The sequence below is a fragment of the Protopterus annectens genome, chromosome 14.part0, assembly GCF_019279795.1.
Source record: "Protopterus annectens isolate FY-2018-M chromosome 14.part0, PAN1.0, whole genome shotgun sequence".
NCBI classification, from domain to species: domain Eukaryota; kingdom Metazoa; phylum Chordata; order Ceratodontiformes; family Protopteridae; genus Protopterus; species Protopterus annectens.
This window is the reverse complement of record NC_056748.1, coordinates 890,225,895-890,239,902: the sequence shown is the minus strand read 5'-3', so window position 1 is coordinate 890,239,902 and position 14,008 is coordinate 890,225,895. Positions and strand designations below refer to the sequence as shown.

General features: G+C 42.9%; 1 protein-coding gene across 4 annotated transcripts in view; it reads left to right on the top strand.

Annotated features, from left to right (window-relative positions):
• The window catches only part of LOC122789323 (collagen alpha-1(XII) chain-like), a 1,412,827-nt gene that overhangs the window by 520,885 nt on the left and 877,934 nt on the right, over window positions 1-14,008 (top strand). The gene's annotated exons all lie outside the window — the stretch shown is intronic.

Genomic DNA, 14,008 nt, shown 5'->3' with positions numbered 1-14,008 from the left:
ATGAAGATGTGTTCCTAGGCATTCCCTTTCCACCCCCCATCCTGAGAAGCAAGCAGGGAAATAATGCCTCTCAATTTCTTCCTGTCTGAGTCTCCCAGAAATATCTAATACGTTTTAATTTAATTATTGTACTATGAAATGTACTATATCAGACTTGTGAGTAAAGTGTTTTCTATGCTTTTACTTTTAGTTGCATTGTTTAAGTTGTAGTTTTGAAATTGCAGTAGGTCATATACACATTTCAGAAAGTAATTCTGTGATGTGGCTTTTCTTAGAGTTTATGCTACAGTTCTGACTCTTTTCATGTTGCTGAAACTTGTCTTATTGGTGTGGATATTGTTTCTGGATGACATGTACAATCTATTGGATCATTAAAAGTGCTTAATTTTCTGACCAGGATGTAACACCTCATTTAGTAAATATGCTTCTTGACTTTAGCTACTGTAAGAACTCTGAAGAAGAAGGAAATTAAATGAAAAAAATGAATTGTATGTACTTTGGCAGTATTTACTATTAAAAATCCAGATATGGAAAGAATAATATTGTGATGCCCCTGCTCTGGCCCAGTAATCAAGGAGCCTCAGTCCTCACCACTAGCACCAGTGTGAGATGTACACATTGGGAGGATGACAAGTACACACACAGTAAAGTATAATTTCTCTTAAGAGCACACAGAGATCACAGTCAGTCTGGGGCTGGTTTCTGCCTCTTTCTACAGACCCCCAATAAGACTCCCCACTGGCATAGCTGTAGAGCTACGATCTTAGCCGAGTGGCCAAGCTAAGACCTCCAGCTTGCTATATGTCCAACCAGTGCTTCATGTCTCTGTGCAAGTAGTGACACACACACTTTGAGATTTGATTGGTATACAAACACACACACACACACATACACATACACACACACACACACCTGGGAAAGGCCAGCACAGGTTTACTAGCTATGCCCCCTTCTGCCCAGACTATAAGGTACTACCAGCTGCTACCAGCCAAACTTACTTATCAGCTACCATAAGGCCCTTACCAAAGGGTGTCCAGTCCTACTGTGTAATGTTACTATTATCCAAATGGTATGTGTGATCAAGGCCAAGGCTATCTAGGAGTGGCCTATACAGTATCACCAAATACATATGCAAGTACTCTAAGAGCTTAAATATCTCTAAACAAACCAGCCACAATTAAAAGGTTTAAATATATTTAATAATAAATAATAAAAGTGCAAAACAGTACTCAATAACTCAACACAGTGACTACAGAGTTCAAAATCACAAGAAATATTTTAAAACAGCATTGCAGGACAGTCTCAAATAAATACAGAAAGCATCTAAATGAATCTTTACTATATTCCTATCTATATCTAAGAGCGATTATTGTACCCTGGTTACTTACTGTTAGTATGGCAAGTGCTGACAAGAGGATGTTTCCAGGTCCAAAGACAAATACAAAATGCACAGGCTCACTCTCTGAGATAGTTCTTAAATTAATAATACACATTACTGCTCAGTTAGCTAGGATGACATTACTCTTTGTCACCTGACTTCAGTTCCCAGGCTAACTGAAACTTAGAATTTAGCACCTCTGTGTCAGAGGTACATATCTCCCAGTAGTTTGTCTAGAACTGGAAGTCATAAAATACACTTTTACATTTGAAACCTAGTAATTATTTATGTTTTAAGACAATAGGAAAACTTCCAGCTCTAGACATTGTGTCTGCTCTGAGCTGAAACAGATGTAACAGAATCATAAAACAATTTCCACTTATTTTCTTGAGATTTTGCAAGTTAACTCTACCATTACAACATACATCTGCAGAGGTATAGAGTTTATACACATTTCTGTTCTTTTCCAGCAAGGTACACTGTGGTTGCATTCTTGAAGCTTAGTACATAACATACAGTTCAACACACACTTCTGCACCACTAGTTTAATATATACATAATATATAGTTCTCTTACAGTTGTTAGACAAGCCTATGGATCATATTAATATTCACAAATGACATATGATTACTTTCAAAATTCCAGCTAGCTGGGCTGGCAGCTTCAAAATTCGCCACCCCCCCCCCATGAAAACTCAAGCTAGTTTTTCATGTGACCCTTGAGAAACATTGCTTGAAAAGGTTGAGCCTATCTAGGAATACCTTACCCCATTCCCTGTCTTGAGAGCCTATCTGCATTGGCATTGCTAACATATGCTTGCAACCCTAGGCTCTACCTTAGTAACTTGGCAATGTTCTTCGTGTTTCACTGTTGCAGTCATTACTTTTGGGTAATCTGCTGGCAGGTTGCCCTCGGTCGGCCTGATTAACAAAGTCTTGGGTCCTGCATCGGTTGCTGTCCCTTCTTCCATGACGTCAGGTCGTCAGGGGTATAAAACATGCAGCCGACGCTATTACATCAGTCTTTCTTGCTGTTCGGTGCCTGAAGCAGAAGCAGTTCGCAAGTGCTGGTCGGCCGACTCCTGAAATTTTCATTTTCGAGTTTCAGAACCGAAGTCTTCAACTAAAACCTAAGTACCCCGTTGGGGAAACTTTTTCTTGCTCCTTACCAATGTCAGTAAAAGTTAATAATTGCATTACTTGTTGGAAACAAATACCTCATAAGGATTTTCATTTGTACTGTATTCCTTGCCTAGGTCCTGATCACAACGTGCCTTGCTGTCGGTTTTGTGCTAAATTTAATCAATGCACGATTAAACGTCGATATATTTTTGTTTCTAAATATTTTGGCTCAAGATTTAACTATCCAGAAATGTCGTCGGTTAGCAATCCGACTACTGGAATACCTAAAAAACACAAAGAAAAAGACAGAGACAGACCGTCGAGGTCCAAAACCGACAACACTTCTCCTAAGCCAGTCGCTGGTTCGCCGGTACTCAGTGAGGTACTTTTGCAGCACCTGATACCCGCTACTTCTGATTCGCAGGCCTCTACTGAGACCCATTCAGAGTCTGGTATGCCGTGAGATGCTTCAGTTATGGAACCCGTGGATGTCTCTACCTTAGATGGGTCTGGAGACGCTGTGCAGGCACTGGCTTCTGAGGGTGTTTTCAGGCCTACAGATTTGTATATTAGACCGATGGCACTTTCAAAACTAAGGCCAAATTCTAAATCTATGTCTAAAAAAATGACGCCTGGGCCACATGTGCAGGCCCCTATGCCTAAAAATCAAATGATCAAAATGGCTGAAGATTTAATTACTCTGATCAGGGGTAGCCAACCCTCCCCCCTTCTAAGAGGCCTAGGCAAGACATTGATTATGAATCTTCTGAACAGAATTTTATTTCTTCTGACTCTTCTAATGAACAGGATTTGTCTATTCCTACTTATGAGGACTCTGATGCAGAGAATTCCATTCCTTCTGCCTCTCCCCCTGAGGATTTTTCTTTTGGGAAAACTTTACATGCCTTAAGGGAACATTTCCACTGGGAAAGTCAGGATTTCTCTGAATCTAAAAAGAGGCTTAGGGATTTTCCTTCTTCTTCCTCAGCATAGGCCTTTGGCTATACCTCCTGTTCTAGACATTGTTGATGATGTTTTTTCAGAATCTAGTGACTCCTGATTCTCTGCCTCTGGCTCCTTGTAAGCCAGACAAATACTACAGGGTTCCTGACTCCCATAAATTCCTTTTCAAAAACCCTGTTGCTGATCCTGAAACCATTTCTCAGGGTCCCAAGGGTATTAAGGCCTCTTCTGCCAAAAATCCTACTCCTTCTGATAGAGATTCCAGGGTGCTGGATAGATGGGGTAAGAAGGTTTGCATGTCTGCAACCTTGGCAATCAGGGCTTTAAACTGTCAATTTCATGTGCTTAAATATCAACAGCATATCATGGGACTACTTAAACAGAAAATGATGTTAATCTCTGACTGTGTGGAAAATAAAGAATTGCAGGACTTATTGCAATCAGCTGAACAAGTTGGAAAACATACTTTGCAATGTGGTTTTGATTCCTTGGAGGTCTCTTGCAGGGCTGCTGTAACTGGATCTGTACTAAGAAGGCATGCTTGCCTCAAAGAGCAAACTCTGCCTGACCATGTTAAAGCAAAATTGTTGAATGCTCCCTTACAACAGGATCATCTCTTTGGTAATAAGGCTGAAGAATTGTTAAAACAGATGGAAGATAAAGCTAAATCTATGCAAACTGTGAAATATTTCTTACAAGTGCAACCTCCAAGATTTAGTAGGCACTGGCCTACAAAAAACTGATCCTTTCCAGTCCCCTCGAGAGCCACTTAAGTCAAATCAAGACATTCCAAAGGCTCCAGGTTTCAGTCACAAGGAACTTTAAGAACAAAACAATGGGGTGCCTCCACATCCAAATCTGGAAGCAACAAGGCACCTCCTTATGGAAAACAATCTCAATGACTTCCCTCTACGATCACCAAGTACTTACCTCTTAGCCACCCCTTTGGGGGAAAACTAGCACTTCATGCAGGAAAATGGCAACCTATTACCCAGGACAAATGGGTTTTAAATATAGTATCCCAGGGATACAGATTTCACTTCCACACATTGCCAATCCCAAACGGATGGCCAGATCTGCCCCCAAATCAGTGGGCAGAGGCCCAGAAACAAGTTCTGTCCCTCATGAACATGGGGGCTATTCAACCAGTACCAGAAGAGGAAAAGGGACAAGGTTTCTATTCCAGACTTTTCCTGTTACCCAGAAAAGACAAACCATGGCGTCCAATTCTGGACTTATCCACTCTAAACACAATTCTGGACATACCAAAATTCAAGATGCTGACTCTTCAACAGTTACTGCCTGTGCTAGGCAAAGATGCCCGGTTGGTACCTCTAGACTTAAAAGAGGCTTACCTGCATATCCCAGTCAGGAAATCTTGCAGTAGTTACCTCCGCTTCAAAGGAGACTACTTGCATTACCAGTTCTCTGCAGTGCCCTTTGGCTTATCTACTGCACCCAGGGTCTTCACAATGTGCCTGGCACCAGTAATTGCACTTTGCAGGCAAAGAAATATTCAAATATATCCATACCTGGATGATTGTCTAATTCAGGCAGAAAACAAGGAAATTCTTCTAAAGCATCTGGTGTTTGTAAAAAGGGTTTTAATTTGTCTAGGGTACACCATAAATGAAAAGAAATCACAACTGGTACCCTCTCAAAAAAGTACATTCCTGGGTGCAAGCTTGAATACAACTGCCCAGATGGCTTACCTTATTCCAGAAAAGCAAATTCAATTAATGACTTACTTCAAACAGGTGGCCACAAAAACCCTGCTATCTGCAAGACAAATTCTGCAGGCCTTAGGGTACATGGCCTCCTGCATTCTTCTAATTCCATATGCAAGACTACATATGAGGAAACTTCAGTGGTACTTAAAAAGTTTATGGAGTCAACATTGTCACAGCCTGGAAACAATGATTCCTATTATACCTTGCCTGCAACTAGAGTTCTTATGGTGGGCAGAGGCCACAGTTATGTGGTACATAAACAAGCAGGAGGATACACATTCCTACTCCCTTTGCAGACTAGCCATGGTGCTGTGGGACATGGCCTTGACCTATCAGATGCAACTACAAGCTCAATTCCTGCCAGGAAAGCTAAATACTCTGGCAGACGAACTAAGCAGAAATTTAATGGACCCACACAAATGGAAACTGGAACCACAAGTTTTCAACATGCTGACACGCAATGGGGGAACCCAGACATAGATCTTTTTGCCTCACCCCAAAACTTTCAATTGGACAAATTATGCACAAGAATTCATCACAAAAAAGCTTGGAAACTGAATCCCCTATCATTCAGCTGGAAAAACCTATCAGTCTATACTTTTCCCCCTCTGCCTCTGCTCTCCAAAGTTCTACTAAAAGTCAAACAGGACAAACCAAAAATTATTCTGATTGCTCCAGACTGGCCTCACCAGCACTGGTACCCACTCATGTGCAATGTGTCATACCTTCCACCATGGCACCTGCCTCAGACACCTTACCTACTGTCTCAGCAGAACTACAAAATTCTGCACACTCAGCTCCAAACTTTGAATCTTGCAGTGTGGCTAATCAACTAATTTCACCCTTGGCATCCCTCAGCAAACCAGTCATGGATGTCATTTTGGAGGCTAGAAGACCTAGCACTAGAAAATCTTATGCTGACAAATGGAAAAGATTCTGTGCCTGGAATCAGTCACAAGAAATAAGCACAGCAATGCCCAATATTCCTCAGATTCTGCAATACTTAACTGAGATGCTTCACAAGGGCCTATTTTTTTCCATAAAAATCCATGCCTCTGCCATTTCAGCTCATTACAATACAGAACCTCCCCTCTTCTCTCATCCTCTGTTAAAGCAGTATCTCAGAGGGCCAAAAATTTAAGACCTCTCAGGAGAGCACCAACTCCTGCATGGGACCTCAATTTTGTTTTGGAAAAACTCACTCTCCCTCCTTTTGGGCCAGCTGCTACTGCAGACCTAAAATTTCTCTCCTGGAAAACAGCTTTCCTTTTAGCAGTCACTTCGGCTAGAAGGATTTCAGAATTACAGGCTCTTATGGCAGTGGAGCCTTTCATTATTTTTTATCCAGACAGGGTGGCTCTCAGGACCAATCCATCTTTCATGCCTAAGGTGGTATCCAGTGTGGCTCTTAATCAGACCATTCATCTGCCAACTTTCTTCCCCAATCCACAGAACAAGGGTGAGTGGATTCTGCATTCATTGGATGTACACAGACCACTTAGATTCTACTTAAACAGGACAAAATCTCAAAGAAAATCTCAACAACTACTGGTGGCATTTGCTGCAGGGGCAGAGGGAAAGGCTATTTCAAAGCAGACAATTTCCAAATGGATAAGCCATTGTATTTGTTTCTGCTATATGCATCATGGTAAATCTATCCCCAAGGGGATGAGGTCTCATTCCACCAGGGCTGCATCTACTTCTGCAGCCTTTTTCAGAGGGGTTCCTACCAGAGACATTCTAGAAGCTGCTACCTGGAGCTCAGTTCATACATTCACCAAACATTACCATTTACCTCTCTTCTCTAAATCCAGAGCTGGCTTTGCCACTGCTGTCCTGCAGGGCCTTATAGCTGCTCCTAATGCTGTATAAATCCATCCTCCCAACCAAGGCTTTGGGATTCTACCCAAATGTAATGACTGAAACAGTGAAACACGAAGAACATAGTACAGTTGTGGACACTTACCATAAATGTAGATGTTCAAGTGTATTCACTGTTGCAGTCCTGGTTACCCACCCTCCAGCCCCCTGTTTTTTCTCTTACTATACCTCTACTTTTTTTTACTATGCTTAAAAGCCTTTTTGGTGTGTTTGCTTTGGTTTGGAGGTATATTTCTGTGGTTTTAATTTATATATATATATATATATATATATATATATATATATATATTATTGTGTCTTTCGTTTTTTCCCGGTTAGGGGTCGCCACAGCGGAACTCCGTTCCGTTAATAATTGGTAGTTGATTTTTACATGCCGAGTTACCAGCCCTGATGCACAATCTTCAACGAAGGTTACGCCCATTCACGTATGTCTCCACGCAGAAGATGCTCTATCTGAAAATTGAACTGGACAGCATCTATATATATATATATATATATATATATATATATATATATATATATATATATATATATATTTTGCTCCCCATTTTGGGGGGCACCTGACATCTGGGGCAAGAAAAACTGATGTAATGGCATCAGCTGCATGTTTTATACCCCTGACGACCTGACATCATGGAAGAAGGGACGGCAACCGATGCAGGACCCAAGACTTTGTTAATCAGGCCGACTGAGGGCAACCTGCCAGCAGATTACCCAAATGCAATGACTGCAACAATGAATACACTTGAACATCTACATTTATGGTAAGTGTACACAACTGTACTTTTTTCTGGCTGGCTCGATGTATCCATGTTAGGGGATTGTGGTCTGTAACTGCAGTGAATTTCCTTCCATACAGATAAGGCTGAAGTTACTGCAGTACCCACACTATGGCTAGGCATTTCTTTTCTACAGCTGCATAGCATTCTCCCCTGGGTTGGAGTCTACGATTGAGATAAACCAGTGAGTGTTCTTCTCCCTCGGAAGGAATGTGGCTAAGTACAGCCCCCGCCCCATGGTTTTAAATATCCACCTGCACAACAAAGTCTTTGCTGTAATCTGGACTGGCTAATACAGGGGGTCCTTCCAAACCTCCTTTAAGCTTCCGGAATGCCTGCTCATATGGTGGGGTCCACACTGTGTTATCTAGCCTGTTTTTCCTTGTCAGGTCTGTTAGGGAAGTAGTTATGGTACTATAACTGGGGACAAACTTTCTGTAGTACCTTGCTGTCCCTAAAAATGCCCTCACCTGCTTTTTAGTAAGAGGGGCAGGCCATGCCATATTGACTTCCACTTTGGCAGGTTCTGGCCTGATCTTATCACTCCCCACTCTATGTCCCAGGTAGGAGACCTCTGCCATATCCACCTGACATTTGCTGGGCTTAATGGTCAACCCTGCCCTCTGTAGTCTTCCCAGAATCTCCCTGACATGCTGAAGGTGTTCTTGCCAGAAATGGCTGTAGATGGCAATATCACCTAGGTAAACAAGGGCAAAATCTCCCGACCCTGCTATGATACAATCTTCCTGCCTCTGGAAAGTCTCTGGGGCATTTTTCATCCCAAAGGGCATATTTGTGAACTCATACAAGCCAAAAGGAGTCACAAAGGCTGACCTCTCTATAGCACTGGGAGTCAAGGGCACTGGCCAACAACCCTTGATAAGATCAGTGGTGGTAAGATACTTAGCCCCACCCAGCTGCTCTAGGGCTTCATCTGTCCTAGGTATGAGGTAAGCATCTGACTCTGACTATTTAATTTCCTGTAGTCCACACAGAACCTAGTGCTGCCATCCCTCTTTGGCACCAGCACCAATGGGGAGGGCCAGGGACTGCTGGACTCCTGAATTACCCCTAGTTCCAACATTTCTTGTATCTCTTCCCTCAGAGCCTGTTTGACTCTCTCAGACACCCTATAAGGGGGCTGCTTAATAGACCTCTGGGGTCCTGTATCCACATGGTGCTGCACCAGGTGGGTACACCCTGGTTTCCCAGTGAACGTGCCCCAAATTCCTGTAACACTGCTCGGGTTTCTCGAACCTGGGTAGGGGATAGCTGCTGGGACATTGCTACCACTTCCACTGAGGTGTTAGTCCGAGCCTCACTGAGGAGACCCCTCCTGCAATCCACTGCAAATACTCAGCAAAAGGGCCTTCCTATCATGGTGAGGTTTCATCATGTTAACAAGGTACAAGTTGTGCCCCTGCCTCCTGCCTAGCAGTTGTACCATGTAGTTAAAATCACTGACCTTCCTTACCACCTTGTAAGGTCCCTCCCAGGCTGCCTACAGCTTGTTGTGTCTGACAGGAATGAGAACCATTACCTGCTGCCCTACAGTATTCTCTCTAGCTTGAGCATTCCTGTCATACCAGACCTTTTTCTGCTGTTGGGGTTCTGCCAGGTTCTCCTGGGCCAAGCCCAAGAGTTCCCTGAGCCTTGTCCTGTGGTTTAGGGGATATGCCACAACAGACTCCTTGTGAGGTTCACACTCACCTTCCCATTCATCTCAAATTAAATCAAGAGGTCCCCTCACCCTGTGCCCATACAGCAACTCAAAGGGTGAAAAACCTGTGGATTCCTGGGGCTCCTGTCTGTACGCAAACAACAGCTGGGGCAAATATTTGTCCCAGTCCCTCTTAAACTGGTCTGCAAATGCCTATAATATCATCTTGAGTGTAGAGTTTAACCTCTCAACAAGACCATTAGTCTGGGGATGGTAGGGAGTGGTCTTTAGGTGCTTCACTCCACAGTACTTCCACAGACAAGCCAGCAGGTCTGACATAAAATTGGCACTTCTGTCAGTCAGTATTTCTTTTGGGAAACCTACCCTGCTGAAAACCTCTAACAAAGCATTTGCCACCTTTTCTGCCTCAATGGAGGATGGAGCCACTGCCTCAGGGTATCTGGTAGCATAATCTACTACCACTAGGATATACCTTTTCCCTGTGGAACTTGGGGTACTCAGAGGCCCCACAATATCCATAGCTACCCTCTGACATTTCTCCACAATCATAGGTAAAGGCATCAAAGGAGCTTTCACCTTGTGTCCTGCCTTGCCTACCTTTTGGCACTGCTCACAGGTCCTGCAGTACCCTGTTACATCTCTGGAAATCCCAGGCCAATAGAAGTTCTGCATAATACATCTCTTCATACGTTTTATGCCCATATGACTTGCAAAGGGAATATTATGGGCTATGGCTAGAGCTGCCAGACAGTAGGCTCTGGGCACTACAAACTGCTGTATACTGTCACCCTCTGGCCCTCCCTCAGGGGTCAACTCTCTTTACAGCAACCCTTTGTCCCAGTATACAGAATCCCCCTTACCTTGAAAATCAGGTGCCTCACTAGCAATCTCCCTCAGACCTTGTAATGTAGGGTCTGAGAGCTGAACCTGTCTCTACTCTCTTTTGGTAACCCATCCCAGCTCCCCTACCACAGAAAGTCTGGTATCCTCTGACAGCGGTGCCTCACTATCAGCCTGGGTACTACTACTCACCTCTGCCCTTGCAGTCACTCTGTCCAAGGGAAAATCAGTACCCACAAGCAACTATGGGTCACCTTCAGTATCACTGCTACAGGCTAACTCCCTCCCTGAAGTAACCACCTCACCAGTCCTGGCTGCATGTGTGCAGTCTGTCTGGGTCTCCCCCAGGCTACCAGACCCACATGCTTGTCTCCAAGCCTGACTGAATGTAACCGCATTCACATAGGGTACTGCATTATCAAAATCATTCTGTATCAGGACATCTGCAGAGATATCCTCAAACACACCTACTTGCTGGCTCCCTTTTCCACCCTCCTAGTCAAGGTGAACCCTAGCCAAAGGTATTTGGAATGGGGTCCTTCCTAAAGATCTGCCTGGAGCAGACTGCCCAAGCAAGTAGTGCTCCTCTGTAAACATTGCAGGATTCATAATGGTTAGGTCAGAGGCTGCATCTCTTTTAGCCATGGCCTCTTTCCCATTCACTAAGATAGAGTATAACCTGTTGTGGTAGTTTGGTACCCTTATTGTCTCAAGACAACCTACTGTTGGTATTTTGTCATTCCTTCTTACTGGCTGTCCCACCTTTTGTTCTCCACCTTGCCTCCATGGGCACCTATATGCTATATGGCCCCAGTGGTTGCATTTAAATCATTTAACTCTAGGTCCTGGATGTGTACCTGGACTAGTGGCTCCCCCTGCTACTGACAGACTCTGTTGGGGCAGACTGGGCTGCCCACCATGGGTTCTCTTAGACCCATGAGCAGCACTGGGTGTCCCTTTTCTGTGCAGGGATGCCCTGCTTGCTAGGTATAGGTCCCCCTTCTTCCCCAACTCATCTACAGTAAGGCATTGTCTATCAGCTAATCAGATTCTCATGTCCTCAGGCAAAGTGCTAAGGGCTTCTGCCCTCATCAAAACATCTGCCAGCCCTTCAAAAGTGATGACCTGACATCCACTCACCCACCTATGAAAATAAGCGCTTAGTTCAGCAACATATTCACACACACTTTTATCTGCCTTGTGTCTATGTTCATGAAACATTTTTCCTATAAGCTTCAGGCATTAACGTAAAAAAAATTCTAGAAAATAGTTCTTTACAGCATTATAATTTAAACAGTTAGTATCAGACAGTTTGGAAAGAACAGTTACAGCTTTACCATGGAGTAAGGGGGTCAGGAACCTCACCCAGAGCCCTTGGTCAACATTATACTGTTTACATACCCTCTCAAACATATGAATGAAACTATCAAAATTATCCCCCTCTGTAAATTGTGGAAGAAATTTACTGACCTTTCTTGCTTCTGGGGTTCAGTTACTCTCTTCCATTACCTCCATGACTCTGGCAAAGATCTGATGAAGTTAACACTTGTTTAATGAAAGCGCTCACATTTTATTTGTTTTTCTTGTGGATTTCTATCATTAAATACACCTTTGGTTTATCATCACCTGAGTGATTTGTGCCTGTGAAACTCTGCCTGCCAGCATTTTTATTTATTTTCTCTGGCAAAGAGTCAGGATCTCCTTTTCATGCTGCCTCCACCTCTCCTTCTCCTCAGCTTCCAGGCGTCACAGTTTCTCATTTTCCCCAGCTCTTCAGATGTTGGAGTTTCTCATTTTCCTCTGTCCCTAGATGCCTCAGCCTCTCTACTACTTCCATTTCCAAATGCTTGGCCTCCAACTGAAGTCTTTTAACTCCAGATGGATTTTTAAGTCCTCCGTGGAAAAGCTGAGCTGTCCATTTTCTGAGAGTTATACATCTCCACATCCAGTCTGATTGTCCTCCTAGTTGATATTGTCTGATGCAGCTGTGTCTAAAGCTGCAGTCATGCCTGCTTTAGTCAGGTTGTCATGCACCAGTCCTTTAGCCTGGCACATCTCAGCTAACTGGCTCCTTGTCAGGCTGCCACATTCCTCTCATGACATGACTATCTGCTCTCCATGACTAACTCAGCTAGCAAAAAATAAATAAATAAAATAATTGTCATATGAACTCTGAAAGTTCACTGCATGGCTGATTAAAAGTTCAAACACATTTAGTTATCACTGTACACAGGCTACAGGAATTCAATACCCACACCACTACAAGCCAATTAATATGTGGCTATCTCACTATTAAAAACTGAAACGGTGCCAGCCCAGCCAGATAGAATCTTGTAAATAATTCTATGCAATTTGTAAATATTAATATAATTAACAGGCTGGTTTTACAAATGTAAAAGAGAACTATATGTTATGATTAAACTATATGTTGTACTGAGCTTCAAAAATGTAACCACAGTGCACCCTGCTGGATGAAAGCTGATAAAATAATGCATTTATGATTGTTTGATCTCAGGGCTCAGAGATGGGATGTCTGGATGAAGGAATTATTTCTATTGTCTTAGGACAAGTGTTAATTGCTAGATTTTTACATATATAATGTATTTTATGGCTGTGCCTTCCTGCAGGTGCACATTGCAAAAATAAATGTACGTTTTGAGTTTCTGTTAGCCCAGGAAGCTAAATCAGAACTGCTAAGAGTGATGTATTCTAAAATGAGTCAACAGTGATGTATTATCAATTTAAGACTTTCTCGGAGAGAGAGAAAATGAGAGTATTTTGGATTTTGTCTGAACCCGAACACATCAACTCATCAGCTCTTTGCTGATTAAGTAGGATATTTATCTAGAACAGTGACTTCTCTTAGAAATAGATAGAAAATAGTAAGTTTAGTCTAGCTGTTTTCTATATTTATGTCAGACTATTCTACAGTATTATTTTAAGCATTCTCCTGTGTCTGAACTCTTGACTAGCACTGTGTTGAAACGAGGAGAGTTGTCTTGTGTTTTTATTATTTATTATTAAATAGTTTTAAACCTTTCAACTGTGGCTGTTTTGTGTAGAGATAATTTAAGCTCTAGAATACTTGCATGTATTTAGTGATAATGTACTAAGCCACTCCAATAGCCTTAAAAGTTCTGGTCACACTTACTAATTGGGTAGCAGTATTATTGTACAGTGTAATTGGTCAGCCTTTGGGGAGGGCCTTATATTAGCTGCTAAGTAGGGGTCCTGGTGGCAGTGGATTACTACCTTACAGCCTGGGCAGAAGGGGTATACCTAGTGAACCTGTGCCAGCCTTCCCCAGGAGTGTCTGTGTGTTTGTATACAAATCATATCTCAAAGTGTGTGTGTGTGTGTGTGTGTGTGTGTGTGTGTGTGTGTGTGTGTGTGTGTGTGTGTGTGTGTGTGTCAGCTACTTGGGCAGGGACATGAAGCATTGGTTGGACAGAGGGAGTGCTGAGAGGACTTGGCTTGGAACTGTGGCTAAGGACTCCACTCTATAGCTGTGCCAGTGGGGAGTCTTACTGGGGATCTAGAAAGAAAGGGAAAAACTAGCCCCAGACTGACTGTGATCTCTGTGTGCTCTTAAGGGAAATTGTATTTTACTGTGTATGTACTTGTTATCCTTCTCA